Below are 25,697 nucleotides of genomic sequence, written 5' to 3'. Positions count from 1 at the left end.
TCTGGGCTGCAATGGTCCAGAGCACTGTAGCGCCAGTGTGCAGCATGTAAGGCATTGGTGGTTCAGTGGTAGAATTCTCGCCTGCCACGCGGGAGGCCCGGGTTCGATTCCCGGCCAATGCATGAGCGTTTTGCACATGTACCTTTCGTTGACTTTGAAGCATCGTGAAAAGGAAGAGACCGAACAAAAAAACAAGCCTTGCTTGCCTTATTTCTGCTACTAGCGATCACTCTGCTGATCCCTTTTAGTAGAAGGGGCCGCTGCGCCTTGACTGGAAGCAGGGCAATCTCAGATTATGCAAAACGCTCATAGAGGCCCAGCCCGAGTAGGTGCCAGTCTCACACGTCTGCAAAGGCCTTCAATGAGGCTTTCAGCAGAAGTCAAGAGTTTACGAGTGACCATTCGCATGGAACTGGCAGGTGTGTTAAATCAAGCGCTCTACCGCAGTAATGCTGCTTGTCAGGCATTGGTAGTTCAGTGGTAGAATTCTCGCTTCCCAAGCGGGAGGCCCGGGTTCGATTCCCGGCCAATGCATGGCACTTTTGTAGACGTGTCTCTTGATATTTTAAAAGGCATGGGAAAAGAAAAATGGAAACGGTAGATAAGATGATTGCATTTCTTGTCTGTTTTCTGCGCAAAGAAAGCACTCTGCTGCCCTCTTTTAGCAGAAGATGGAACTGCAGTTTCAACTTAAGGCGGGAAACCTTCTATTATGCAAATAATTCCCAGAAGACCCCAGAAGCCCAGATTGAAAGGGTGTCAGCCTCGTGTGGCTGCAAAGATATCCCCTGAGTCCTGCGGTAGAAGTCTGGCTTTCCTGAGGCACGGTGCTCAGGGAACTGCATCCAGAGTAGCGACCCATACAAAGGCCACCCTCATCTACCAGTGTGCTTGCCTCTGTCCACTTTTCCTGTCTATAGAACCTGGCCGTTCGTGGCCAAGTGAGTGAGAAGGACTGCCAGGGCAGCGCAGCTCCCATTCACCCACCGGAGCTGGCGCCATCCTCATGTCACTGCAGTGCTCTGTTAAATCAGCTGCTCTGGGCTGCAATGGTCCAGAGCACTGTAGCGCCAGTGTGCAGCATGAAAGGCATTGGTGGTTCAGTGGTAGAATTCTCGCCTGCCACGCGGGAGGCCCGGGTTCGATTCCCGGCCAATGCATGAGCGTTTTGCACATGTACCTTTCGTTGACTTTGAAGCATCGTGAAAAGGAAGAGACCGAACAAAAAAACAAGCCTTGATTGCCTTGCTTGCCTTATTTCTGCTACTAGCGATCACTCTGCTGATCCCTTTTAGTAGAAGGGGCCGCTGCGCCTTGACTGGAAGCAGGGCAATCTCAGATTATGCAAAACGCTCATAGAGGCCCAGCCCGAGTAGGTGCCAGTCTCACACGTCTGCAAAGGCCTTCAATGAGGCTTTCAGCAGAAGTCAAGAGTTTACGAGTGACCATTCGCATGGAACTGGCAGGTGTGTTAAATCAAGCGCTCTACCGCAGTAATGCTGCTTGTCAGGCATTGGTAGTTCAGTGGTAGAATTCTCGCTTCCCAAGCGGGAGGCCCGGGTTCGATTCGCGGCCAATGCATGGCACTTTTGTAGACGTGTCTCTTGATATTTTAAAAGGCATGGGAAAAGAAAAATGGAAACGGTAGATAAGATGATTGCATTTCTTGTCTGTTTTCTGCGCAAAGAAAGCACTCTGCTGCCCTCTTTTAGCAGAAGATGGAACTGCAGTTTCAACTTAAGGCGGGAAACCTTCTATTATGCAAATAATTCCCAGAAGACCCCAGAAGCCCAGATTGAAAGGGTGTCAGCCTCGTGTGGCTGCAAAGATATCCCCTGAGTCCTGCGGTAGAAGTCTGGCTTTCCTGAGGCACGGTGCTCAGGGAACTGCACTCAGAGTAGCGACCCATACAAAGGCCACCCTCATCTACCAGTGTGCTTGCCTCTGTCCACTTTTCCTGTCTATAGAACCTGGCCGTTCGTGGCCAAGTGAGTGAGAAGGACTGCCAGGGCAGCGCAGCTCCCATTCACCCACCGGAGCTGGCGCCATCCTCATGTCACTGCAGTGCTCTGTTAAATCAGCTGCTCTGGGCTGCAATGGTCCAGAGCACTGTAGCGCCAGTGTGCAGCATGTAAGGCATTGGTGGTTCAGTGGTAGAATTCTCGCCTGCCACGCGGGAGGCCCGGGTTCGATTCCCGGCCAATGCATGAGCGTTTTGCACATGTACCTTTCGTTGACTTTGAAGCATCGTGAAAAGGAAGAGACCGAACAAAAAAACAAGCCTTGATTACCTTGCTTGCCTTATTTCTGCTACTAGCGATCACTCTGCTGATCCCTTTTAGTAGAAGGGGCCGCTGCGCCTTGACTGGAAGCAGGGCAATCTCAGATTATGCAAACAGCTCATAGAGGCCCAGCCCGAGTAGGTGCCAGTCTCACACGTCTGCAAAGGCCTTCAATGAGGCTTTCAGCAGAAGTCAAGAGTTTACGAGTGACCATTCGCATGGAACTGGCAGGTGTGTTAAATCAAGCGCTCTACCGCAGTAATGCTGCTTGTCAGGCATTGGTAGTTCAGTGGTAGAATTCTCGCTTCCCAAGCGGGAGGCCCGGGTTCGATTCCCGGCCAATGCATGGCACTTTTGTAGACGTGACTCTTGATATTTTAAAAGGCATGGGAAAAGAAAAATGGAAACGGTAGATAAGATGATTGCATTGCTTGTCTGTTTTCTGCGCAAAGAAAGCACTCTGCTGCCCTCTTTTAGCAGAAGATGGAACTGCAGTTTCAACTTAAGGCGGGAAACCTTCTATTATGCAAATAATTCCCAGAAGACCCCAGAAGCCCAGATTGAAAGGGTGTCAGCCTCGTGTGGCTGCAAAGATATCCCCTGAGTCCTGCAGTAGAAGTCTGGCTTTCCTGAGGCACGGTGCTCAGGGAACTGCACTCAGAGTAGCGACCCATACAAAGGCCACCCTCATCTACCAGTGTGCTTGCCTCTGTCCACTTTTCCTGTCTATAGAACCTGGCCATTCGTGGCCAAGTGAGTGAGAAGGACTGCCAGGGCAGCGCAGCTCCCATTCACCCACCGTAGCTGGCGCCATCCTCATGTCACTGCAGTGCTCTGTTAAATCAGCTGCTCTGGGCTGCAATGGTCCAGAGCACTGTAGCGCCAGTGTGCAGCATGTAAGGCATTGGTGGTTCAGTGGTAGAATTCTCGCCTGACACGCGGGAGGCCCGGGTTCGATTCCCGGCCAATGCATGAGCGTTTTGCACATGTACCTTTCGTTGACTTTGAAGCATCGTGAAAAGGAAGAGATCAAACAAAAAAACAAGCCTTGATTGCCTTGCTTGCCTTATTTCTGCTACTAGCGATCACTCTGCTGATCCCTTTTAGTAGAAGGGGCCGCTGCGCCTTGACTGGAAGCAGGGCAATCTCAGATTATGCAAACAGCTCATAGAGGCCCAGCCCGAGTAGGTGCCAGTCTCACACGTATGCAAAGGCCTTCAATGAGGCTTTCAGCAGAAGTGAAGAGTTTACAAGTGACCATTCGCATGGAACTGGCAGGTGTGTTAAATCAAGCGCTCTACCGCAGTAATGCTGCTTGTCAGGCATTGGTAGTTCAGTGGTAGAATTCTCGCTTCCCAAGCGGGAGGCCCGGGTTCGATTCCCGGCCAATGCATGGCACTTTTGTAGACGTGTCTCTTGATATTTTAAAAGGCATGGGAAAAGAAAAATGGAAACGGTAGATAAGATGATTGCATTGCTTGTCTGTTTTCTGCGCAAAGAAAGCACTCTGCTGCCCTCTTTTAGCAGAAGATGGAACTGCAGTTTCAACTTAAGGCGGGAAACCTTCTATTATGCAAATAATTCCCAGAAGACCCCAGAAGCCCAGATTGAAAGGGTGTCAGCCTCGTGTGGCTGCAAAGATATCCCCTGAGTCCTGCAGTAGAAGTCTGGCTTTCCTGAGGCACGGTGCTCAGGGAACTGCACTCAGAGTAGCGACCCATACAAAGGCCACCCTCATCTACCAGTGTGCTTGCCTCTGTCCACTTTTCCTGTCTATAGAACCTGGCCGTTCGTGGCCAAGTGAGTGAGAAGGACTGCCAGGGCAGCGCAGCTCCCATTCACCCACCGGAGCTGGCGCCATCCTCATGTCACTGCAGTGCTCTGTTAAATCAGCTGCTCTGGGCTGCAATGGTCCAGAGCACTGTAGCGCCAGTGTGCAGCATGTAAGGCATTGGTGGTTCAGTGGTAGAATTCTCGCCTGCCACGCGGGAGGCCCGGGTTCGATTCCCGGCCAATGCATGAGCGTTTTGCACATGTACCTTTCGTTGACTTTGAAGCATCGTGAAAAGGAAGAGATCAAACAAAAAAACAAGCCTTGATTGCCTTGCTTGCCTTATTTCTGCTACTAGCGATCACTCTGCTGATCCCTTTTAGTAGAAGGGGCCGCTGCGCCTTGACTGGAAGCAGGGCAATCTCAGATTATGCAAACAGCTCATAGAGGCCCAGCCCGAGTAGGTGCCAGTCTCACACGTCTGCAAAGGCCTTCAATGAGGCTTTCAGCAGAAGTCAAGAGTTTACGAGTGACCATTCGCATGGAACTGGCAGGTGTGTTAAATCAAGCGCTCTACCGCAGTAATGCTGCTTGTCAAGCATTGGTAGTTCAGTGGTAGAATTCTCGCTTCCCAAGCGGGAGGCCCGGGTTCGATTCCCGGCCAATGCATGGCACTTTTGTAGACGTGTCTCTTGATATTTTAAAAGGCATGGGAAAAGAAAAATGGAAACGGTAGATAAGATGATTGCATTGCTTGTCTGTTTTCTGCGCAAAGAAAGCACTCTGCTGCCCTCTTTTAGCAGAAGATGGAACTGCAGTTTCAACTTAAGGCGGGAAACCTTCTATTATGCAAATAATTCCCAGAAGACCCCAGAAGCCCAGATTGAAAGGGTGTCAGCCTCGTGTGGCTGCAAAGATATCCCCTGAGTCCTGCAGTAGAAGTCTGGCTTTCCTGAGGCACGGTGCTCAGGGAACTGCACTCAGAGTAGCGACCCATACAAAGGCCACCCTCATCTACCAGTGTGCTTGCCTCTGTCCACTTTTCCTGTCTATAGAACCTGGCCGTTCGTGGCCGTTCGTGGCCAAGTGAGTGAGAAGGACTGCCAGGGCAGCGCAGCTCCCATTCACCCACCGGAGCTGGCGCCATCCTCATGTCACTGCAGTGCTCTGTTAAATCAGCTGCTCTGGGCTGCAATGGTCCAGAGCACTGTAGCGCCAGTGTGCAGTATGTAAGGCATTGGTGGTTCAGTGGTAGAATTCTCGCCTGCCACGCGGGAGGCCCGGGTTCGATTCCCGGCCAATGCATGAGCGTTTTGCACATGTACCTTTCGTTGACTTTGAAGCATCGTGAAAAGGAAGAGACCGAACAAAAAAACAAGCCTTGATTGCCTTGCTTGCCTTATTTCTGCTACTAGCGATCACTCTGCTGATCCCTTTTAGTAGAAGGGGCCGCTGCGCCTTGACTGGAAGCAGGGCAATCTCAGATTATGCAAACAGCTCATAGAGGCCCAGCCCGAGTAGGTGCCAGTCTCACACGTCTGCAAAGGCCTTCAATGAGGCTTTCAGCAGAAGTCAAGAGTTTACGAGTGACCATTCGCATGGAACTGGCAGGTGTGTTAAATCAAGCGCTCTACCGCAGTAATGCTGCTTGTCAAGCATTGGTAGTTCAGTGGTAGAATTCTCGCTTCCCAAGCGGGAGGCCCGGGTTTGATTCCCGGCCAATGCATGGCACTTTTGTAGACGTGTCTCTTAATATTTTAAAAGGCATGGGAAAAGAAAAATGGAAACGGTAGATAAGATGATTGCATTGCTTGTCTGTTTTCTGCGCAAAGAAAGCACTCTGCTGCCCTCTTTTAGCAGAAGATGGAACTGCAGTTTCAACTTAAGGCGGGAAACCTTCTATTATGCAAATAATTCCCAGAAGACCCCAGAAGCCCAGATTGAAAGGGTGTCAGCCTCGTGTGGCTGCAAAGATATCCCCTGAGTCCTGCAGTAGAAGTCTGGCTTTCCTGAGGCACGGTGCTCAGGGAACTGCACTCAGAGTAGCGACCCATACAAAGGCCACCCTCATCTACCAGTGTGCTTGCCTCTGTCCACTTTTCCTGTCTATAGAACCTGGCCGTTCGTGGCCAAGTGAGTGAGAAGGACTGCCAGGGCAGCGCAGCTCCCATTCACCCACCGGAGCTGGCGCCATCCTCATGTCACTGCAGTGCTCTGTTAAATCAGCTGCTCTGGGCTGCAATGGTCCAGAGCACTGTAGCGCCAGTGTGCAGCATGTAAGGCATTGGTGGTTCAGTGGTAGAATTCTCGCCTGCCACGCGGGAGGCCCGGGTTCGATTCCCGGCCAATGCATGAGCGTTTTGCACATGTACCTTTCGTTGACTTTGAAGCATCGTGAAAAGGAAGAGACCGAACAAAAAAACAAGCCTTGATTGCCTTGCTTGCCTTATTTCTGCTACTAGCGATCACTCTGCTGATCCCTTTTAGTAGAAGGGGCCGCTGCGCCTTGACTGGAAGCAGGGCAATCTCAGATTATGCAAACAGCTCATAGAGGCCCAGCCCGAGTAGGTGCCAGTCTCACACGTCTGCAAAGGCCTTCAATGAGGCTTTCAGCAGAAGTCAAGAGTTTACGAGTGACCATTCGCATGGAACTGGCAGGTGTGTTAAATCAAGCGCTCTACCGCAGTAATGCTGCTTGTCAAGCATTGGTAGTTCAGTGGTAGAATTCTCGCTTCCCAAGCGGGAGGCCCGGGTTCGATTCCCGGCCAATGCATGGCACTTTTGTAGACGTGTCTCTTGATATTTTAAAAGGCATGGGAAAAGAAAAATGGAAACGGTAGATAAGATGATTGCATTGCTTGTCTGTTTTCTGCGCAAAGAAAGCACTCTGCTGCCCTCTTTTAGCAGAAGATGGAACTGCAGTTTCAACTTAAGGCGGGAAACCTTCTATTATGCAAATAATTCCCAGAAGACCCCAGAAGCCCAGATTGAAAGGGTGTCAGCCTCGTGTGGCTGCAAAGATATCCCCTGAGTCCTGCAGTAGAAGTCTGGCTTTCCTGAGGCACGGTGCTCAGGGAACTGCACTCAGAGTAGCGACCCATACAAAGGCCACCCTCATCTACCAGTGTGCTTGCCTCTGTCCACTTTTCCTGTCTATAGAACCTGGCCGTTCGTGGCCGTTCGTGGCCAAGTGAGTGAGAAGGACTGCCAGGGCAGCGCAGCTCCCATTCACCCACCGGAGCTGGCGCCATCCTCATGTCACTGCAGTGCTCTGTTAAATCAGCTGCTCTGGGCTGCAATGGTCCAGAGCACTGTAGCGCCAGTGTGCAGTATGTAAGGCATTGGTGGTTCAGTGGTAGAATTCTCGCCTGCCACGCGGGAGGCCCGGGTTCGATTCCCGGCCAATGCATGAGCGTTTTGCACATGTACCTTTCGTTGACTTTGAAGCATCGTGAAAAGGAAGAGACCGAACAAAAAAACAAGCCTTGATTGCCTTGCTTGCCTTATTTCTGCTACTAGCGATCACTCTGCTGATCCCTTTTAGTAGAAGGGGCCGCTGCGCCTTGACTGGAAGCAGGGCAATCTCAGATTATGCAAACAGCTCATAGAGGCCCAGCCCGAGTAGGTGCCAGTCTCACACGTCTGCAAAGGCCTTCAATGAGGCTTTCAGCAGAAGTCAAGAGTTTACGAGTGACCATTCGCATGGAACTGGCAGGTGTGTTAAATCAAGCGCTCTACCGCAGTAATGCTGCTTGTCAAGCATTGGTAGTTCAGTGGTAGAATTCTCGCTTCCCAAGCGGGAGGCCCGGGTTTGATTCCCGGCCAATGCATGGCACTTTTGTAGACGTGTCTCTTAATATTTTAAAAGGCATGGGAAAAGAAAAATGGAAACGGTAGATAAGATGATTGCATTGCTTGTCTGTTTTCTGCGCAAAGAAAGCACTCTGCTGCCCTCTTTTAGCAGAAGATGGAACTGCAGTTTCAACTTAAGGCGGGAAACCTTCTATTATGCAAATAATTCCCAGAAGACCCCAGAAGCCCAGATTGAAAGGGTGTCAGCCTCGTGTGGCTGCAAAGATATCCCCTGAGTCCTGCAGTAGAAGTCTGGCTTTCCTGAGGCACGGTGCTCAGGGAACTGCACTCAGAGTAGCGACCCATACAAAGGCCACCCTCATCTACCAGTGTGCTTGCCTCTGTCCACTTTTCCTGTCTATAGAACCTGGCCGTTCGTGGCCAAGTGAGTGAGAAGGACTGCCAGGGCAGCGCAGCTCCCATTCACCCACCGGAGCTGGCGCCATCCTCATGTCACTGCAGTGCTCTGTTAAATCAGCTGCTCTGGGCTGCAATGGTCCAGAGCACTGTAGCGCCAGTGTGCAGCATGTAAGGCATTGGTGGTTCAGTGGTAGAATTCTCGCCTGCCACGCGGGAGGCCCGGGTTCGATTCCCGGCCAATGCATGAGCGTTTTGCACATGTACCTTTCGTTGACTTTGAAGCATCGTGAAAAGGAAGAGACCGAACAAAAAAACAAGCCTTGATTGCCTTGCTTGCCTTATTTCTGCTACTAGCGATCACTCTGCTGATCCCTTTTAGTAGAAGGGGCCGCTGCGCCTTGACTGGAAGCAGGGCAATCTCAGATTATGCAAACAGCTCATAGAGGCCCAGCCCGAGTAGGTGCCAGTCTCACACGTCTGCAAAGGCCTTCAATGAGGCTTTCAGCAGAAGTCAAGAGTTTACGAGTGACCATTCGCATGGAACTGGCAGGTGTGTTAAATCAAGCGCTCTACCGCAGTAATGCTGCTTGTCAGGCGGAAGCGGGAGGCCCGGGTTCGATTCCCGGCCAATGCATGGCACTTTTGTAGACGTGTCTCTTGATATTTTAAAAGGCATGGGAAAAGAAAAATGGAAACGGTAGATAAGATGATTGCATTGCTTGTCTGTTTTCTGCGCAAAGAAAGCACTCTGCTGCCCTCTTTTAGCAGAAGATGGAACTGCAGTTTCAACTTAAGGCGGGAAACCTTCTATTATGCAAATAATTCCCAGAAGACCCCAGAAGCCCAGATTGAAAGGGTGTCAGCCTCGTGTGGCTGCAAAGATATCCCCTGAGTCCTGCAGTAGAAGTCTGGCTTTCCTGAGGCACGGTGCTCAGGGAACTGCACTCAGAGTAGCGACCCATACAAAGGCCACCCTCATCTACCAGTGTGCTTGCCTCTGTCCACTTTTCCTGTCTATAGAACCTGGCCGTTCGTGGCCAAGTGAGTGAGAAGGACTGCCAGGGCAGCGCAGCTCCCATTCACCCACCGGAGCTGGCGCCATCCTCATGTCACTGCAGTGCTCTGTTAAATCAGCTGCTCTGGGCTGCAATGGTCCAGAGCACTGTAGCGCCAGTGTGCAGCATGTAAGGCATTGGTGGTTCAGTGGTAGAATTCTCGCCTGCCACGCGGGAGGCCCGGGTTCGATTCCCGGCCAATGCATGAGCGTTTTGCACATGTACCTTTCGTTGACTTTGAAGCATCGTGAAAAGGAAGAGACCGAACAAAAAAACAAGCCTTGCTTGCCTTATTTCTGCTACTAGCGATCACTCTGCTGATCCCTTTTAGTAGAAGGGGCCGCTGCGCCTTGACTGGAAGCAGGGCAATCTCAGATTATGCAAAACGCTCATAGAGGCCCAGCCCGAGTAGGTGCCAGTCTCACACGTCTGCAAAGGCCTTCAATGAGGCTTTCAGCAGAAGTCAAGAGTTTACGAGTGACCATTCGCATGGAACTGGCAGGTGTGTTAAATCAAGCGCTCTACCGCAGTAATGCTGCTTGTCAGGCATTGGTAGTTCAGTGGTAGAATTCTCGCTTCCCAAGCGGGAGGCCCGGGTTCGATTCCCGGCCAATGCATGGCACTTTTGTAGACGTGTCTCTTGATATTTTAAAAGGCATGGGAAAAGAAAAATGGAAACGGTAGATAAGATGATTGCATTTCTTGTCTGTTTTCTGCGCAAAGAAAGCACTCTGCTGCCCTCTTTTAGCAGAAGATGGAACTGCAGTTTCAACTTAAGGCGGGAAACCTTCTATTATGCAAATAATTCCCAGAAGACCCCAGAAGCCCAGATTGAAAGGGTGTCAGCCTCGTGTGGCTGCAAAGATATCCCCTGAGTCCTGCGGTAGAAGTCTGGCTTTCCTGAGGCACGGTGCTCAGGGAACTGCATCCAGAGTAGCGACCCATACAAAGGCCACCCTCATCTACCAGTGTGCTTGCCTCTGTCCACTTTTCCTGTCTATAGAACCTGGCCGTTCGTGGCCAAGTGAGTGAGAAGGACTGCCAGGGCAGCGCAGCTCCCATTCACCCACCGGAGCTGGCGCCATCCTCATGTCACTGCAGTGCTCTGTTAAATCAGCTGCTCTGGGCTGCAATGGTCCAGAGCACTGTAGCGCCAGTGTGCAGCATGAAAGGCATTGGTGGTTCAGTGGTAGAATTCTCGCCTGCCACGCGGGAGGCCCGGGTTCGATTCCCGGCCAATGCATGAGCGTTTTGCACATGTACCTTTCGTTGACTTTGAAGCATCGTGAAAAGGAAGAGACCGAACAAAAAAACAAGCCTTGATTGCCTTGCTTGCCTTATTTCTGCTACTAGCGATCACTCTGCTGATCCCTTTTAGTAGAAGGGGCCGCTGCGCCTTGACTGGAAGCAGGGCAATCTCAGATTATGCAAAACGCTCATAGAGGCCCAGCCCGAGTAGGTGCCAGTCTCACACGTCTGCAAAGGCCTTCAATGAGGCTTTCAGCAGAAGTCAAGAGTTTACGAGTGACCATTCGCATGGAACTGGCAGGTGTGTTAAATCAAGCGCTCTACCGCAGTAATGCTGCTTGTCAGGCATTGGTAGTTCAGTGGTAGAATTCTCGCTTCCCAAGCGGGAGGCCCGGGTTCGATTCGCGGCCAATGCATGGCACTTTTGTAGACGTGTCTCTTGATATTTTAAAAGGCATGGGAAAAGAAAAATGGAAACGGTAGATAAGATGATTGCATTTCTTGTCTGTTTTCTGCGCAAAGAAAGCACTCTGCTGCCCTCTTTTAGCAGAAGATGGAACTGCAGTTTCAACTTAAGGCGGGAAACCTTCTATTATGCAAATAATTCCCAGAAGACCCCAGAAGCCCAGATTGAAAGGGTGTCAGCCTCGTGTGGCTGCAAAGATATCCCCTGAGTCCTGCGGTAGAAGTCTGGCTTTCCTGAGGCACGGTGCTCAGGGAACTGCACTCAGAGTAGCGACCCATACAAAGGCCACCCTCATCTACCAGTGTGCTTGCCTCTGTCCACTTTTCCTGTCTATAGAACCTGGCCGTTCGTGGCCAAGTGAGTGAGAAGGACTGCCAGGGCAGCGCAGCTCCCATTCACCCACCGGAGCTGGCGCCATCCTCATGTCACTGCAGTGCTCTGTTAAATCAGCTGCTCTGGGCTGCAATGGTCCAGAGCACTGTAGCGCCAGTGTGCAGCATGTAAGGCATTGGTGGTTCAGTGGTAGAATTCTCGCCTGCCACGCGGGAGGCCCGGGTTCGATTCCCGGCCAATGCATGAGCGTTTTGCACATGTACCTTTCGTTGACTTTGAAGCATCGTGAAAAGGAAGAGACCGAACAAAAAAACAAGCCTTGATTACCTTGCTTGCCTTATTTCTGCTACTAGCGATCACTCTGCTGATCCCTTTTAGTAGAAGGGGCCGCTGCGCCTTGACTGGAAGCAGGGCAATCTCAGATTATGCAAACAGCTCATAGAGGCCCAGCCCGAGTAGGTGCCAGTCTCACACGTCTGCAAAGGCCTTCAATGAGGCTTTCAGCAGAAGTCAAGAGTTTACGAGTGACCATTCGCATGGAACTGGCAGGTGTGTTAAATCAAGCGCTCTACCGCAGTAATGCTGCTTGTCAGGCATTGGTAGTTCAGTGGTAGAATTCTCGCTTCCCAAGCGGGAGGCCCGGGTTCGATTCCCGGCCAATGCATGGCACTTTTGTAGACGTGACTCTTGATATTTTAAAAGGCATGGGAAAAGAAAAATGGAAACGGTAGATAAGATGATTGCATTGCTTGTCTGTTTTCTGCGCAAAGAAAGCACTCTGCTGCCCTCTTTTAGCAGAAGATGGAACTGCAGTTTCAACTTAAGGCGGGAAACCTTCTATTATGCAAATAATTCCCAGAAGACCCCAGAAGCCCAGATTGAAAGGGTGTCAGCCTCGTGTGGCTGCAAAGATATCCCCTGAGTCCTGCAGTAGAAGTCTGGCTTTCCTGAGGCACGGTGCTCAGGGAACTGCACTCAGAGTAGCGACCCATACAAAGGCCACCCTCATCTACCAGTGTGCTTGCCTCTGTCCACTTTTCCTGTCTATAGAACCTGGCCATTCGTGGCCAAGTGAGTGAGAAGGACTGCCAGGGCAGCGCAGCTCCCATTCACCCACCGTAGCTGGCGCCATCCTCATGTCACTGCAGTGCTCTGTTAAATCAGCTGCTCTGGGCTGCAATGGTCCAGAGCACTGTAGCGCCAGTGTGCAGCATGTAAGGCATTGGTGGTTCAGTGGTAGAATTCTCGCCTGACACGCGGGAGGCCCGGGTTCGATTCCCGGCCAATGCATGAGCGTTTTGCACATGTACCTTTCGTTGACTTTGAAGCATCGTGAAAAGGAAGAGATCAAACAAAAAAACAAGCCTTGATTGCCTTGCTTGCCTTATTTCTGCTACTAGCGATCACTCTGCTGATCCCTTTTAGTAGAAGGGGCCGCTGCGCCTTGACTGGAAGCAGGGCAATCTCAGATTATGCAAACAGCTCATAGAGGCCCAGCTCGAGTAGGTGCCAGTCTCACACGTCTGCAAAGGCCTTCAATGAGGCTTTCAGCAGAAGTCAAGAGTTTACGAGTGACCATTCGCATGGCACTGGCAGGTGTGTTAAATCAAGCGCTCTACCGCAGTAATGCTGCTTGTCAAGCATTGGTAGTTCAGTGGTAGAATTCTCGCTTCCCAATTGGGAGGCCTGGGTTCGATTCCCGGCCAATGCATGGCACTTTTGTAGACGTGTCTCTTGATATTTTAAAAGGCATGGGAAAAGAAAAATGGAAACGGTAGATAAGATGATTGCATTGCTTCTCTGTTTTCTGCGCAAAGAAAGCACTCTGCTGCCCTCTTTTAGCAGAAGATGGAACTGCAGTTTCAACTTAAGGCGGGAAACCTTCTATTATGCAAATAATTCCCAGAAGACCCCAGAAGCCCAGATTGAAAGGGTGTCAGCCTCGTGTGGCTGCAAAGATATCCACTGAGTCCTGCAGTAGAAGTCTGGCTTTCCTGAGGCACGGTGCTCAGGGAACTGCACTCAGAGTAGCGACCCATACAAAGGCCACCCTCATCTACCAGTGTGCTTGCCTCTGTCCACTTTTCCTGTCTATAGAACCTGGCCGTTCGTGGCCGTTCGTGGCCAAGTGAGTGAGAAGGACTGCCAGGGCAGCGCAGCTCCCATTCACCTACCGGAGCTGGCGCCATCCTCATGTCACTGCAGTGCTCTGTTAAATCAGCTGCTCTGGGCTGCAATGGTCCAGAGCACTGTAGCGCCAGTGTGCAGCATGTAAGGCATTGGTGGTTCAGTGGTAGAATTCTCGCCTGCCACGCGGGAGGCCCGGGTTCGATTCCCGGCCAATGCATGAGCGTTTTGCACATGTACCTTTCGTTGACTTTGAAGCATCGTGAAAAGGAAGAGACCGAACAAAAAAACAAGCCTTGCTTGCCTTATTTCTGCTACTAGCGATCACTCTGCTGATCCCTTTTAGTAGAAGGGGCCGCTGCGCCTTGACTGGAAGCAGGGCAATCTCAGATTATGCAAAACGCTCATAGAGGCCCAGCCCGAGTAGGTGCCAGTCTCACACGTCTGCAAAGGCCTTCAATGAGGCTTTCAGCAGAAGTCAAGAGTTTACGAGTGACCATTCGCATGGAACTGGCAGGTGTGTTAAATCAAGCGCTCTACCGCAGTAATGCTGCTTGTCAGGCATTGGTAGTTCAGTGGTAGAATTCTCGCTTCCCAAGCGGGAGGCCCGGGTTCGATTCCCGGCCAATGCATGGCACTTTTGTAGACGTGTCTCTTGATATTTTAAAAGGCATGGGAAAAGAAAAATGGAAACGGTAGATAAGATGATTGCATTTCTTGTCTGTTTTCTGCGCAAAGAAAGCACTCTGCTGCCCTCTTTTAGCAGAAGATGGAACTGCAGTTTCAACTTAAGGCGGGAAACCTTCTATTATGCAAATAATTCCCAGAAGACCCCAGAAGCCCAGATTGAAAGGGTGTCAGCCTCGTGTGGCTGCAAAGATATCCCCTGAGTCCTGCGGTAGAAGTCTGGCTTTCCTGAGGCACGGTGCTCAGGGAACTGCATCCAGAGTAGCGACCCATACAAAGGCCACCCTCATCTACCAGTGTGCTTGCCTCTGTCCACTTTTCCTGTCTATAGAACCTGGCCGTTCGTGGCCAAGTGAGTGAGAAGGACTGCCAGGGCAGCGCAGCTCCCATTCACCCACCGGAGCTGGCGCCATCCTCATGTCACTGCAGTGCTCTGTTAAATCAGCTGCTCTGGGCTGCAATGGTCCAGAGCACTGTAGCGCCAGTGTGCAGCATGAAAGGCATTGGTGGTTCAGTGGTAGAATTCTCGCCTGCCACGCGGGAGGCCCGGGTTCGATTCCCGGCCAATGCATGAGCGTTTTGCACATGTACCTTTCGTTGACTTTGAAGCATCGTGAAAAGGAAGAGACCGAACAAAAAAACAAGCCTTGATTGCCTTGCTTGCCTTATTTCTGCTACTAGCGATCACTCTGCTGATCCCTTTTAGTAGAAGGGGCCGCTGCGCCTTGACTGGAAGCAGGGCAATCTCAGATTATGCAAAACGCTCATAGAGGCCCAGCCCGAGTAGGTGCCAGTCTCACACGTCTGCAAAGGCCTTCAATGAGGCTTTCAGCAGAAGTCAAGAGTTTACGAGTGACCATTCGCATGGAACTGGCAGGTGTGTTAAATCAAGCGCTCTACCGCAGTAATGCTGCTTGTCAGGCATTGGTAGTTCAGTGGTAGAATTCTTGCTTCCCAAGCGGGAGGCACGGGTTCGATTCCCGGCCAATGCATGGCACTTTTGTAGACGTGTCTCTTGATATTTTAAAAGGCATGGGAAAAGAAAAATGGAAACGGTAGATAAGATGATTGCATTTCTTGTCTGTTTTCTGCGCAAAGAAAGCACTCTGCTGCCCTCTTTTAGCAGAAGATGGAACTGCAGTTTCAACTTAAGGCGGGAAACCTTCTATTATGCAAATAATTCCCAGAAGACCCCAGAAGCCCAGATTGAAAGGGTGTCAGCCTCGTGTGGCTGCAAAGATATCCCCTGAGTCCTGCGGTAGAAGTCTGGCTTTCCTGAGGCACGGTGCTCAGGGAACTGCACTCAGAGTAGCGACCCATACAAAGGCCACCCTCATCTACCAGTGTGCTTGCCTCTGTCCACTTTTCCTGTCTATAGAACCTGGCCGTTCGTGGCCAAATGAGTGAGAAGGACTGCCAGGGCAGCGCAGCTCCCATTCACCCACCGGAGCTGGCGCCATCCTCATGTCACTGCAGTGCTCTGTTAAATCAGCTGCTCTGGGCTGCAATGGTCCAGAGCACTGTAGCGCCAGTGTGCAGCATGAAAGGCATTGGTGGTTCAGTGGTAGAATTCTCGCCTGCCACGCGGGAGGCCCGGGTTCGATTCCCGGCCAATGCATGAGCGTTTTGCACATGTACCTTTCGTTGACTTTGAAGCATCGTGAAAAGGAAGAGACCGAACAAAAAAACAAGCCTTGATTGCCTTGCTTGCCTTATTTCTGCTACTAGCGATCACTCTGCTGATCCCTTTTAGTAGAAGGGGCCGCTGCGCCTTGACTGGAAGCAGGGCAATCTCAGATTATGCAAAACGCTCATAGAGGCCCAGCCCGAGTAGGTGCCAGTCTCACACGTCTGCAAAGGCCTTCAATGAGGCTTTCAGCAGAAGTCAAGAGTTTACGAGTGACCATTCGCATGGAACTGGCAGGTGTGTTAAATCAAGCGCTCTACCGCAGTAATGCTGCTTGTCAGGCATTGGTAGTTCAGTGGTAGAATTCTTGCTTCCCAAGCGGGAGGCACGGGTTCGATTCCCGGCCAATGCATGGCACTTTTGTAGACGTGTCTCTTGATATTTTAAAAGGCATGGGAAAAGAAAAATGGAAACGGTAGATAAGATGATTGCATTTCTTGTCTGTTTTCTGCGCAAAGAAAGCACTCTGCTGCCCTCTTTTAGCAGAAGATGGAACTGCAGTTTCAACTTAAGGCGGGAAACCTTCTATTATGCAAATAATTCCCAGAAGACCCCAGAAGCCCAGATTGAAAGGGTGTCAGCCTCGTGTGGCTGCAAAGATATCCCCTGAGTCCTGCGGTAGAAGTCTGGCTTTCCTGAGGCACGGTGCTCAGGGAACTGCACTCAGAGTAGCGACCCATACAAAGGCCACCCTCATCTACCAGTGTGCTTGCCTCTGTCCACTTTTCCTGTCTATAGAACCTGGCCGTTCGTGGCCAAATGAGTGAGAAGGACTGCCAGGGCAGCGCAGCTCCCATTCACCCACCGGAGCTGGCGCCATCCTCATGTCACTGCAGTGCTCTGTTAAATCAGCTGCTCTGGGCTGCAATGGTCCAGAGCACTGTAGCGCCAGTGTGCAGCATGAAAGGCATTGGTGGTTCAGTGGTAGAATTCTCGCCTGCCACGCGGGAGGCCCGGGTTCGATTCCCGGCCAATGCATGAGCGTTTTGCACATGTACCTTTCGTTGACTTTGAAGCATCGTGAAAAGGAAGAGACCGAACAAAAAAACAAGCCTTGATTGCCTTGCTTGCCTTATTTCTGCTACTAGCGATCACTCTGCTGATCCCTTTTAGTAGAAGGGGCCGCTGCGCCTTGACTGGAAGCAGGGCAATCTCAGATTATGCAAAACGCTCATAGAGGCCCAGCCCGAGTAGGTGCCAGTCTCACACGTCTGCAAAGGCCTTCAATGAGGCTTTCAGCAGAAGTCAAGAGTTTACGAGTGACCATTCGCATGGAACTGGCAGGTGTGTTAAATCAAGCGCTCTACCGCAGTAATGCTGCTTGTCAGGCATTGGTAGTTCAGTGGTAGAATTCTCGCTTCCCAAGCGGGAGGCCCGGGTTCGATTCCCGGCCAATGCATGGCACTTTTGTAGACGTGTCTCTTGATATTTTAAAAGGCATGGGAAAAGAAAAATGGAAACGGTAGATAAGATGATTGCATTTCTTGTCTGTTTTCTGCGCAAAGAAAGCACTCTGCTGCCCTCTTTTAGCAGAAGATGGAACTGCAGTTTCAACTTAAGGCGGGAAACCTTCTATTATGCAAATAATTCCCAGAAGACCCCAGAAGCCCAGATTGAAAGGGTGTCAGCCTCGTGTGGCTGCAAAGATATCCCCTGAGTCCTGCGGTAGAAGTCTGGCTTTCCTGAGGCACGGTGCTCAGGGAACTGCACTCAGAGTAGCGACCCATACAAAGGCCACCCTCATCTACCAGTGTGCTTGCCTCTGTCCACTTTTCCTGTCTATAGAACCTGGCCGTTCGTGGCCAAGTGAGTGAGAAGGACTGCCAGGGCAGCGCAGCTCCCATTCACCCACCGGAGCTGGCGCCATCCTCATGTCACTGCAGTGCTCTGTTAAATCAGCTGCTCTGGGCTGCAATGGTCCAGAGCACTGTAGCGCCAGTGTGCAGCATGTAAGGCATTGGTGGTTCAGTGGTAGAATTCTCGCCTGCCACGCGGGAGGCCCGGGTTCGATTCCCGGCCAATGCATGAGCGTTTTGCACATGTACCTTTCGTTGACTTTGAAGCATCGTGAAAAGGAAGAGACTGAACAAAAAAACAAGCCTTGATTGCCTTGCTTGCCTTATTTCTGCTACTAGCGATCACTCTGCTGATCCCTTTTAGTAGAAGGGGCCGCTGCGCCTAGACTGGAAGCAGGGCAATCTCAGATTATGCAAACAGCTCATAGAGGCCCAGCCCGAGTAGGTGCCAGTCTCACACGTCTGCAAAGGCCTTCAATGAGGCTTTCAGCAGAAGTCAAGAGTTTACGAGTGACCATTCGCATGGAACTGGCAGGTGTGTTAAATCAAGCGCTCTACCGCAGTAATGCTGCTTGTCAAGCATTGGTAGTTCAGTGGTAGAATTCTCGCTTCCCAAGCGGGAGGCCCGGGTTCGATTCCCGGCCAATGCATGGCACTTTTGTAGACGTGTCTCTTGATATTTTAAAAGGCATGGGAAAAGAAAAATTGAAACGGTAGATAAGATGATTGCATTGCTTGTCTGTTTTCTGCGCAAAGAAAGCACTCTGCTGCCCTCTTTTAGCAGAAGATGGAACTGCAGTTTCAACTTAAGGCGGGAAACCTTCTATTATGCAAATAATTCCCAGAAGACCCCAGAAGCCCAGATTGAAAGGGTGTCAGCCTCGTGTGGCTGCAAAGATATCCCCTGAGTCCTGCAGTAGAAGTCTGACTTTCCTGAGGCACGGTGCTCAGGGAACTGCACTCAGAGTAGCGACCCATACAAAGGCCACCCTCATCTACCAGTGTGCTTGCCTCTGTCCACTTTTCCTGTCTATAGAACCTGGCCGTTCGTGGCCAAGTGAGTGAGAAGGACTGCCAGGGCAGCGCAGCTCCCATTCACCCACCGGAGCTGGCGCCATCCTCATGTCACTGCAGTGCTCTGTTAAATCAGCTGCTCTGGGCTGCAATGGTCCAGAGCACTGTAGCGCCAGTGTGCAGCATGAAAGGCATTGGTGGTTCAGTGGTAGAATTCTCGCCTGCCACGCGGGAGGCCCGGGTTCGATTCCCGGCCAATGCATGAGCGTTTTGCACATGTACCTTTCGTTGACTTTGAAGCATCGTGAAAAGGAAGAGACCGAACAAAAAAACAAGCCTTGATTGCCTTGCTTGCCTTATTTCTGCTACTAGCGATCACTCTGCTGATCCCTTTTAGTAGAAGGGGCCGCTGCGCCTTGACTGGAAGCAGGGCAATCTCAGATTATGCAAAACGCTCATAGAGGCCCAGCCCGAGTAGGTGCCAGTCTCACACGTCTGCAAAGGCCTTCAATGAGGCTTTCAGCAGAAGTCAAGAGTTTACGAGTGACCATTCGCATGGAACTGGCAGGTGTGTTAAATCAAGCGCTCTACCGCAGTAATGCTGCTTGTCAGGCATTGGTAGTTCAGTGGTAGAATTCTCGCTTCCCAAGCGGGAGGCACGGGTTCGATTCCCGGCCAATGCATGGCACTTTTGTAGACGTGTCTCTTGATATTTTAAAAGGCATGGGAAAAGAAAAATGGAAACGGTAGATAAGATGATTGCATTTCTTGTCTGTTTTCTGCGCAAAGAAAGCACTCTGCTGCCCTCTTTTAGCAGAAGATGGAACTGCAGTTTCAACTTAAGGCGGGAAACCTTCTATTATGCAAATAATTCCCAGAAGACCCCAGAAGCCCAGATTGAAAGGGTGTCAGCCTCGTGTGGCTGCAAAGATATCCCCTGAGTCCTGCGGTAGAAGTCTGGCTTTCCTGAGGCACGGTGCTCAGGGAACTGCACTCAGAGTAGCGACCCATACAAAGGCCACCCTCATCTACCAGTGTGCTTGCCTCTGTCCACTTTTCCTGTCTATAGAACCTGGCCGTTCGTGGCCGTTCGTGGCCAAGTGAGTGAGAAGGACTGCCAGGGCAGCGCAGCTCCCATTCACCCACCGGAGCTGGCGCCATCCTCATGTCACTGCAGTGCTCTGTTAAATCAGCTGCTCTGGGCTGCAATGGTCCAGAGCACTGTAGCGCCAGTGTGCAGCATGTAAGGCATTGGTGGTTCAGTGGTAGAATTCTCGCCTGCCACGCGGGAGGCCCGGGTTCGATTCCCGGCCAATGCATGAGCGTTTTGCACATGTACCTTTCGTTGACTTTGAAGCATCGTGAAAAGGAAGAGACCGAACAAAAAAACAAGCCTTGATTGCCTTGCTTGCCTTATTTCTGCTACTAGCGATCACTCTGCTGATCCCTTTTAGTAGAAGGGGCCGCTGCGCCTTGACTGGAAGCAGGGCAATCTCAGATTATGCAAACAGCTCATAGAGGCCCAGCCCGAGTAGGTGCCAGTCTCACACGTCTGCAAAGGCCTTCAATGAGGCTTTCAGCAGAAGTCAAGAGTTTACAAGTGACCATTCGCATGGAACTGGCAGGTGTGTTAAATCAAGCGCTCTACCGCAGTAATGCTGCTTGTCAGGCATTGGTAGTTCAGTGGTAGAATTCTCGCTTCCCAAGCGGGAGGCCCGGGTTCGATTCCCGGCCAATGCATGGCACTTTTGTAGACGTGTCTCTTGATATTTTAAAAGGCATGGGAAAAGAAAAATGGAAACGGTAGATAAGATGATTGCATTGCTTGTCTGTTTTCTGCGCAAAGAAAGCACTCTGCTGCCCTCTTTTAGCAGAAGATGGAACTGCAGTTTCAACTTAAGGCGGGAAACCTTCTATTATGCAAATAATTCCCAGAAGACCCCAGAAGCCCAGATTGAAAGGGTGTCAGCCTCGTGTGGCTGCAAAGATATCCCCTGAGTCCTGCGGTAGAAGTCTGGCTTTCCTGAGGCACGGTGCTCAGGGAACTGCATCCAGAGTAGCGACCCATACAAAGGCCACCCTCATCTACCAGTGTGCTTGCCTCTGTCCACTTTTCCTGTCTATAGAACCTGGCCGTTCGTGGCCAAGTGAGTGAGAAGGACTGCCAGGGCAGCGCAGCTCCCATTCACCCACCGGAGCTGGCGCCATCCTCATGTCACTGCAGTGCTCTGTTAAATCAGCTGCTCTGGGCTGCAATGGTCCAGAGCACTGTAGCGCCAGTGTGCAGCATGAAAGGCATTGGTGGTTCAGTGGTAGAATTCTCGCCTGCCACGCGGGAGGCCCGGGTTCGATTCCCGGCCAATGCATGAGTGTTTTGCACATGTACCTTTCGTTGACTTTGAAGCATCGTGAAAAGGAAGAGACCGAACAAAAAAACAAGCCTTGATTGCCTTGCTTGCCTTATTTCTGCTACTAGCGATCACTCTGCTGATCCCTTTTAGTAGAAGGGGCCGCTGCGCCTTGACTGGAAGCAGGGCAATCTCAGATTATGCAAAACGCTCATAGAGGCCCAGCCCGAGTAGGTGCCAGTCTCACACGTCTGCAAAGGCCTTCAATGAGGCTTTCAGCAGAAGTCAAGAGTTTACAAGTGACCATTCGCATGGAACTGGCAGGTGTGTTAAATCAAGCGCTCTACCGCAGTAATGCTGCTTGTCAGGCATTGGTAGTTCAGTGGTAGAATTCTCGCTTCCCAAGCGGGAGGCCCGGGTTCGATTCCCGGCCAATGCATGGCACTTTTGTAGACGTGTCTCTTGATATTTTAAAAGGCATGGGAAAAGAAAAATGGAAACGGTAGATAAGATGATTGCATTGCTTGTCTGTTTTCTGCGCAAAGAAAGCACTCTGCTGCCCTCTTTTAGCAGAAGATGGAACTGCAGTTTCAACTTAAGGCGGGAAACCTTCTATTATGCAAATAATTCCCAGAAGACCCCAGAAGCCCAGATTGAAAGGGTGTCAGCCTCGTGTGGCTGCAAAGATATCCCCTGAGTCCTGCAGTAGAAGTCTGGCTTTCCTGAGGCACGGTGCTCAGGGAACTGCACTCAGAGTAGCGACCCATACAAAGGCCACCCTCATCTACCAGTGTGCTTGCCTCTGTCCACTTTTCCTGTCTATAGAACCTGGCCGTTCGTGGCCAAGTGAGTGAGAAGGACTGCCAGGGCAGCGCAGCTCCCATTCACCCACCGGAGCTGGCGCCATCCTCATGTCACTGCAGTGCTCTGTTAAATCAGCTGCTCTGGGCTGCAATGGTCCAGAGCACTGTAGCGCCAGTGTGCAGCATGTAAGGCATTGGTGGTTCAGTGGTAGAATTCTCGCCTGCTACGCGGGAGGCCCGGGTTCGATTCCCGGCCAATGCATGAGCGTTTTGCACATGTACCTTTCGTTGACTTTGAAGCATCGTGAAAAGGAAGAGATCAAACAAAAAAACAAGCCTTGATTGCCTTGCTTGCCTTATTTCTGCTACTAGCGATCACTCTGCTGATCCCTTTTAGTAGAAGGGGCCGCTGCGCCTTGACTGGAAGCAGGGCAATCTCAGATTATGCAAACAGCTCATAGAGGCCCAGCTCGAGTAGGTGCCAGTCTCACACGTCTGCAAAGGCCTTCAATGAGGCTTTCAGCAGAAGTCAAGAGTTTACGAGTGACCATTCGCATGGAACTGGCAGGTGTGTTAAATCAAGCGCTCTACCGCAGTAAAGCTGCTTGTCAAGCATTGGTAGTTCAGTGGTAGAATTCTCGCTTCCCAAGCGGGAGGCCCGGGTTCGATTCCCAGCCAATGCATGGCACTTTTGTAGACGTGTCTCTTGATATTTTAAAAGGCATGGGAAAAGAAAAATGGAAACGGTAGATAAGATGATTGCATTGCTTGTCTGTTTTCTGCGCAAAGAAAGCACTCTGCTGCCCTCTTTTAGCAGAAGATGGAACTGCAGTTTCAACTTAAGGCGGGAAACCTTCTATTATGCAAATAATTCCCAGAAGACCCCAGAAGCCCAGATTGAAAGGGTGTCAGCCTCGTGTGGCTGCAAAGATATCCCCTGAGTCCTGCAGTAGAAGTCTGGCTTTCCTGAGGCACGGTGCTCAGGGAACTGCACTCAGAGTAGCGACCCATACAAAGGCCACCCTCATCTACCAGTGTGCTTGCCTCTGTCCACTTTTCCTGTCTATAGAACCTGGCCGTTCGTGGCCGTTCGTGGCCAAGTGAGTGAGAAGGACTGCCAGGGCAGCGCAGCTCCCATTCACCCACCGGAGCTGGCGCCATCCTCATGTCACTGCAGTGCTCTGTTAAATCAGCTGCTCTGGGCTGCAATGGTCCAGAGCACTGTAGCGCCAGTGTGCAGCATGTAAGGCATTGGTGGTTCAGTGGTAGAATTCTCGCCTGCCACGCGGGAGGCCCGGGTTCGATTCCCGGCCAATGCATGAGCGTTTTGCACATGTACCTTTCGTTGACTTTGAAGCATCGTGAAAAGGAAGAGACCGAACAAAAAAACAAGCCTTGATTGCCTTGCTTGCCTTATTTCTGCTACTAGCGATCACTCTGCTGATCCCTTTTAGTAGAAGGGGCCGCTGCGCCTTGACTGGAAGCAGGGCAATCTCAGATTATGCAAACAGCTCATAGAGGCCCAGCCCGAGTAGGTGCCAGTCTCACACGTCTGCAAAGGCCTTCAATGAGGCTTTCAGCAGAAGTCAAGAGTTTACAAGTGACCATTCGCATGGAACTGGCAGGTGTGTTAAATCAAGTGCTCTACCGCAGTAATGCTGCTTGTCAGGCATTGGTAGTTCAGTGGTAGAATTCTCGCTTCCCAAGCGGGAGGCCCGGGTTCGATTCCCGGCCAATGCATGGCACTTTTGTAGACGTGTCTCTTGATATTTTAAAAGGCATGGGAAAAGAAAAATGGAAACGGTAGATAAGATGATTGCATTGCTTGTCTGTTTTCTGCGCAAAGAAAGCACTCTGCTGCCCTCTTTTAGCAGAAGATGGAACTGCAGTTTCAACTTAAGGCGGGAAACCTTCTATTATGCAAATAATTCCCAGAAGACCCCAGAAGCCCAGATTGAAAGGGTGTCAGCCTCGTGTGGCTGCAAAGATATCCCCTGAGTCCTGCAGTAGAAGTCTGGCTTTCCTGAGGCACGGTGCTCAGGGAACTGCACTCAGAGTAGCGACCCATACAAAGGCCACCCTCATCTACCAGTGTGCTTGCCTCTGTCCACTTTTCCTGTCTATAGAACCTGGCCGTTCGTGGCCAAGTGAGTGAGAAGGACTGCCAGGGCAGCGCAGCTCCCATTCACCCACCGGAGCTGGCGCCATCCTCATGTCACTGCAGTGCTCTGTTAAATCAGCTGCTCTGGGCTGCAATGGTCCAGAGCACTGTAGCGCCAGTGTGCAGTATGTAAGGCATTGGTGGTTCAGTGGTAGAATTCTCGCCTGCCACGCGGGAGGCCCGGGTTCGATTCCTGGCCAATGCATGAGCGTTTTGCACATGTACCTTTCGTTGACTTTGAAGCATCGTGAAAAGGAAGAGACCGAACAAAAAAACAAGCCTTGCTTGCCTTATTTCTGCTACTAGCGATCACTCTGCTGATCCCTTTTAGTAGAAGGGGCCGCTGCGCCTTGACTGGAAGCAGGGCAATCTCAGATTATGCAAAACGCTCATAGAGGCCCAGCCCGAGTAGGTGCCAGTCTCACACGTCTGCAAAGGCCTTCAATGAGGCTTTCAGCAGAAGTCAAGAGTTTACGAGTGACCATTCGCATGGAACTGGCAGGTGTGTTAAATCAAGCGCTCTACCGCAGTAATGCGGCTTGTCAGGCATTGGTAGTTCAGTGGTAGAATTCTCGCTTCCCAAGCGGGAGGCCCGGGTTCGATTCCCGGCCAATGCATGGCACTTTTGTAGACGTGTCTCTTGATATTTTAAAAGGCATGGGAAAAGAAAAATGGAAACGGTAGATAAGATGATTGCATTTCTTGTCTGTTTTCTGAGCAAAGAAAGCACTCTGCTGCCCTCTTTTAGCAGAAGATGGAACTGCAGTTTCAACTTAAGGCGGGAAACCTTCTATTATGCAAATAATTCCCAGAAGACCCCAGAAGCCCAGATTGAAAGGGTGTCAGCCTCGTGTGGCTGCAAAGATATCCCCTGAGTCCTGCAGTAGAAGTCTGGCTTTCCTGAGGCACGGTGCTCAGGGAACTGCACTCAGAGTAGCGACCCATACAAAGGCCACCCTCATCTACCAGTGTGCTTGCCTCTGTCCACTTTTCCTGTCTATAGAACCTGGCCGTTCGTGGCCAAGTGAGTGAGAAGGACTGCCAGGGCAGCGCAGCTCCCATTCACCCACCGGAGCTGGCGCCATCCTCATGTCACTGCAGTGCTCTGTTAAATCAGCTGCTCTGGGCTGCAATGGTCCAGAGCACTGTAGCGCCAGTGTGCAGCATGTAAGGCATTGGTGGTTCAGTGGTAGAATTCTCGCCTGCCACGCGGGAGGCCCGGGTTCGATTCCCGGCCAATGCATGAGCGTTTTGCACATGTACCTTTCGTTGACTTTGAAGCATCGTGAAAAGGAAGAGATCAAACAAAAAAACAAGCCTTGATTGCCTTGCTTGCCTTATTTCTGCTACTAGCGATCACTCTGCTGATCCCTTTTAGTAGAAGGGGCCGCTGCGCCTTGACTGGAAGCAGGGCAATCTCAGATTATGCAAACAGCTCATAGAGGCCCAGCTCGAGTAGGTGCCAGTCTCACACGTCTGCAAAGGCCTTCAATGAGGCTTTCAGCAGAAGTCAAGAGTTTACGAGTGACCATTCGCATGGAACTGGCAGGTGTGTTAAATCAAGCGCTCTACCGCAGTAATGCTGCTTGTCAAGCATTGGTAGTTCAGTGGTAGAATTCTCGCTTCCCAAGCGGGAGGCCTGGGTTCGATTCCCGGCCAATGCATGGCACTTTTGTAGACGTGTCTCTTGATATTTTAAAAGGCATG

At 51.1% G+C, this 25,697-nt stretch overlaps 42 non-coding genes across 42 annotated transcripts; all 42 read left to right on the top strand.

Annotated features, from left to right (window-relative positions):
- Positions 1–51: 51 nt before the first annotated feature.
- On the top strand, positions 52–122 carry TRNAG-GCC (transfer RNA glycine (anticodon GCC)). Its single transcript has one exon. It is a non-coding gene; the product is annotated as a tRNA-Gly (tRNA).
- Positions 123–463: 341 nt separating this feature from the next.
- TRNAG-CCC (transfer RNA glycine (anticodon CCC)) lies at positions 464–534 on the top strand. The gene has a single exon. It is a non-coding gene; the product is annotated as a tRNA-Gly (tRNA).
- A 555-nt stretch (positions 535–1,089) lies between these two features.
- On the top strand, positions 1,090–1,160 carry TRNAG-GCC (transfer RNA glycine (anticodon GCC)). Its single transcript has one exon. It is a non-coding gene; the product is annotated as a tRNA-Gly (tRNA).
- Positions 1,161–2,136: 976 nt separating this feature from the next.
- On the top strand, positions 2,137–2,207 carry TRNAG-GCC (transfer RNA glycine (anticodon GCC)). Its single transcript has one exon. It is a non-coding gene; the product is annotated as a tRNA-Gly (tRNA).
- Positions 2,208–2,557: 350 nt separating this feature from the next.
- Positions 2,558–2,628, top strand: TRNAG-CCC (transfer RNA glycine (anticodon CCC)). The gene has a single exon. It is a non-coding gene; the product is annotated as a tRNA-Gly (tRNA).
- A 555-nt stretch (positions 2,629–3,183) lies between these two features.
- Positions 3,184–3,254, top strand: TRNAV-GAC (transfer RNA valine (anticodon GAC)). Its single transcript has one exon. It is a non-coding gene; the product is annotated as a tRNA-Val (tRNA).
- Positions 3,255–3,604: 350 nt separating this feature from the next.
- Positions 3,605–3,675, top strand: TRNAG-CCC (transfer RNA glycine (anticodon CCC)). The gene has a single exon. It is a non-coding gene; the product is annotated as a tRNA-Gly (tRNA).
- A 555-nt stretch (positions 3,676–4,230) lies between these two features.
- TRNAG-GCC (transfer RNA glycine (anticodon GCC)) lies at positions 4,231–4,301 on the top strand. Its single transcript has one exon. It is a non-coding gene; the product is annotated as a tRNA-Gly (tRNA).
- Positions 4,302–4,651: 350 nt separating this feature from the next.
- TRNAG-CCC (transfer RNA glycine (anticodon CCC)) lies at positions 4,652–4,722 on the top strand. Its single transcript has one exon. It is a non-coding gene; the product is annotated as a tRNA-Gly (tRNA).
- Positions 4,723–5,287: 565 nt separating this feature from the next.
- On the top strand, positions 5,288–5,358 carry TRNAG-GCC (transfer RNA glycine (anticodon GCC)). The gene has a single exon. It is a non-coding gene; the product is annotated as a tRNA-Gly (tRNA).
- A 350-nt stretch (positions 5,359–5,708) lies between these two features.
- TRNAG-CCC (transfer RNA glycine (anticodon CCC)) lies at positions 5,709–5,779 on the top strand. The gene has a single exon. It is a non-coding gene; the product is annotated as a tRNA-Gly (tRNA).
- A 555-nt stretch (positions 5,780–6,334) lies between these two features.
- On the top strand, positions 6,335–6,405 carry TRNAG-GCC (transfer RNA glycine (anticodon GCC)). The gene has a single exon. It is a non-coding gene; the product is annotated as a tRNA-Gly (tRNA).
- Positions 6,406–6,755: 350 nt separating this feature from the next.
- On the top strand, positions 6,756–6,826 carry TRNAG-CCC (transfer RNA glycine (anticodon CCC)). Its single transcript has one exon. It is a non-coding gene; the product is annotated as a tRNA-Gly (tRNA).
- Positions 6,827–7,391: 565 nt separating this feature from the next.
- Positions 7,392–7,462, top strand: TRNAG-GCC (transfer RNA glycine (anticodon GCC)). Its single transcript has one exon. It is a non-coding gene; the product is annotated as a tRNA-Gly (tRNA).
- A 350-nt stretch (positions 7,463–7,812) lies between these two features.
- On the top strand, positions 7,813–7,883 carry TRNAG-CCC (transfer RNA glycine (anticodon CCC)). Its single transcript has one exon. It is a non-coding gene; the product is annotated as a tRNA-Gly (tRNA).
- Positions 7,884–8,438: 555 nt separating this feature from the next.
- Positions 8,439–8,509, top strand: TRNAG-GCC (transfer RNA glycine (anticodon GCC)). The gene has a single exon. It is a non-coding gene; the product is annotated as a tRNA-Gly (tRNA).
- Positions 8,510–9,454: 945 nt separating this feature from the next.
- Positions 9,455–9,525, top strand: TRNAG-GCC (transfer RNA glycine (anticodon GCC)). Its single transcript has one exon. It is a non-coding gene; the product is annotated as a tRNA-Gly (tRNA).
- A 341-nt stretch (positions 9,526–9,866) lies between these two features.
- On the top strand, positions 9,867–9,937 carry TRNAG-CCC (transfer RNA glycine (anticodon CCC)). Its single transcript has one exon. It is a non-coding gene; the product is annotated as a tRNA-Gly (tRNA).
- A 555-nt stretch (positions 9,938–10,492) lies between these two features.
- TRNAG-GCC (transfer RNA glycine (anticodon GCC)) lies at positions 10,493–10,563 on the top strand. The gene has a single exon. It is a non-coding gene; the product is annotated as a tRNA-Gly (tRNA).
- A 976-nt stretch (positions 10,564–11,539) lies between these two features.
- Positions 11,540–11,610, top strand: TRNAG-GCC (transfer RNA glycine (anticodon GCC)). The gene has a single exon. It is a non-coding gene; the product is annotated as a tRNA-Gly (tRNA).
- Positions 11,611–11,960: 350 nt separating this feature from the next.
- On the top strand, positions 11,961–12,031 carry TRNAG-CCC (transfer RNA glycine (anticodon CCC)). The gene has a single exon. It is a non-coding gene; the product is annotated as a tRNA-Gly (tRNA).
- A 555-nt stretch (positions 12,032–12,586) lies between these two features.
- On the top strand, positions 12,587–12,657 carry TRNAV-GAC (transfer RNA valine (anticodon GAC)). Its single transcript has one exon. It is a non-coding gene; the product is annotated as a tRNA-Val (tRNA).
- Positions 12,658–13,643: 986 nt separating this feature from the next.
- Positions 13,644–13,714, top strand: TRNAG-GCC (transfer RNA glycine (anticodon GCC)). Its single transcript has one exon. It is a non-coding gene; the product is annotated as a tRNA-Gly (tRNA).
- A 341-nt stretch (positions 13,715–14,055) lies between these two features.
- On the top strand, positions 14,056–14,126 carry TRNAG-CCC (transfer RNA glycine (anticodon CCC)). Its single transcript has one exon. It is a non-coding gene; the product is annotated as a tRNA-Gly (tRNA).
- Positions 14,127–14,681: 555 nt separating this feature from the next.
- On the top strand, positions 14,682–14,752 carry TRNAG-GCC (transfer RNA glycine (anticodon GCC)). The gene has a single exon. It is a non-coding gene; the product is annotated as a tRNA-Gly (tRNA).
- Positions 14,753–15,728: 976 nt separating this feature from the next.
- TRNAG-GCC (transfer RNA glycine (anticodon GCC)) lies at positions 15,729–15,799 on the top strand. Its single transcript has one exon. It is a non-coding gene; the product is annotated as a tRNA-Gly (tRNA).
- A 976-nt stretch (positions 15,800–16,775) lies between these two features.
- Positions 16,776–16,846, top strand: TRNAG-GCC (transfer RNA glycine (anticodon GCC)). The gene has a single exon. It is a non-coding gene; the product is annotated as a tRNA-Gly (tRNA).
- Positions 16,847–17,196: 350 nt separating this feature from the next.
- On the top strand, positions 17,197–17,267 carry TRNAG-CCC (transfer RNA glycine (anticodon CCC)). The gene has a single exon. It is a non-coding gene; the product is annotated as a tRNA-Gly (tRNA).
- A 555-nt stretch (positions 17,268–17,822) lies between these two features.
- On the top strand, positions 17,823–17,893 carry TRNAG-GCC (transfer RNA glycine (anticodon GCC)). Its single transcript has one exon. It is a non-coding gene; the product is annotated as a tRNA-Gly (tRNA).
- A 350-nt stretch (positions 17,894–18,243) lies between these two features.
- Positions 18,244–18,314, top strand: TRNAG-CCC (transfer RNA glycine (anticodon CCC)). Its single transcript has one exon. It is a non-coding gene; the product is annotated as a tRNA-Gly (tRNA).
- A 555-nt stretch (positions 18,315–18,869) lies between these two features.
- TRNAG-GCC (transfer RNA glycine (anticodon GCC)) lies at positions 18,870–18,940 on the top strand. Its single transcript has one exon. It is a non-coding gene; the product is annotated as a tRNA-Gly (tRNA).
- A 350-nt stretch (positions 18,941–19,290) lies between these two features.
- Positions 19,291–19,361, top strand: TRNAG-CCC (transfer RNA glycine (anticodon CCC)). The gene has a single exon. It is a non-coding gene; the product is annotated as a tRNA-Gly (tRNA).
- Positions 19,362–19,926: 565 nt separating this feature from the next.
- Positions 19,927–19,997, top strand: TRNAG-GCC (transfer RNA glycine (anticodon GCC)). The gene has a single exon. It is a non-coding gene; the product is annotated as a tRNA-Gly (tRNA).
- A 350-nt stretch (positions 19,998–20,347) lies between these two features.
- On the top strand, positions 20,348–20,418 carry TRNAG-CCC (transfer RNA glycine (anticodon CCC)). Its single transcript has one exon. It is a non-coding gene; the product is annotated as a tRNA-Gly (tRNA).
- A 555-nt stretch (positions 20,419–20,973) lies between these two features.
- Positions 20,974–21,044, top strand: TRNAG-GCC (transfer RNA glycine (anticodon GCC)). The gene has a single exon. It is a non-coding gene; the product is annotated as a tRNA-Gly (tRNA).
- A 350-nt stretch (positions 21,045–21,394) lies between these two features.
- TRNAG-CCC (transfer RNA glycine (anticodon CCC)) lies at positions 21,395–21,465 on the top strand. Its single transcript has one exon. It is a non-coding gene; the product is annotated as a tRNA-Gly (tRNA).
- A 555-nt stretch (positions 21,466–22,020) lies between these two features.
- TRNAS-GCU (transfer RNA serine (anticodon GCU)) lies at positions 22,021–22,091 on the top strand. The gene has a single exon. It is a non-coding gene; the product is annotated as a tRNA-Ser (tRNA).
- Positions 22,092–23,077: 986 nt separating this feature from the next.
- TRNAG-GCC (transfer RNA glycine (anticodon GCC)) lies at positions 23,078–23,148 on the top strand. The gene has a single exon. It is a non-coding gene; the product is annotated as a tRNA-Gly (tRNA).
- Positions 23,149–23,498: 350 nt separating this feature from the next.
- TRNAG-CCC (transfer RNA glycine (anticodon CCC)) lies at positions 23,499–23,569 on the top strand. Its single transcript has one exon. It is a non-coding gene; the product is annotated as a tRNA-Gly (tRNA).
- Positions 23,570–24,536: 967 nt separating this feature from the next.
- TRNAG-CCC (transfer RNA glycine (anticodon CCC)) lies at positions 24,537–24,607 on the top strand. Its single transcript has one exon. It is a non-coding gene; the product is annotated as a tRNA-Gly (tRNA).
- A 555-nt stretch (positions 24,608–25,162) lies between these two features.
- Positions 25,163–25,233, top strand: TRNAG-GCC (transfer RNA glycine (anticodon GCC)). Its single transcript has one exon. It is a non-coding gene; the product is annotated as a tRNA-Gly (tRNA).
- Positions 25,234–25,583: 350 nt separating this feature from the next.
- TRNAG-CCC (transfer RNA glycine (anticodon CCC)) lies at positions 25,584–25,654 on the top strand. The gene has a single exon. It is a non-coding gene; the product is annotated as a tRNA-Gly (tRNA).
- Positions 25,655–25,697: the final 43 nt, after the last annotated feature.

Source organism: Ambystoma mexicanum, chromosome 1p (genome assembly GCF_040938575.1).
Source record: "Ambystoma mexicanum isolate Mex_15411 chromosome 1p, UKY_AmexF1_1, whole genome shotgun sequence".
In the NCBI taxonomy this organism is placed as follows: Eukaryota; Metazoa; Chordata; class Amphibia; order Caudata; family Ambystomatidae; genus Ambystoma; species Ambystoma mexicanum.
The sequence above is the reverse complement of the archived record's forward strand: the minus strand, read 5'-3'. Positions and strand labels throughout refer to the sequence as shown.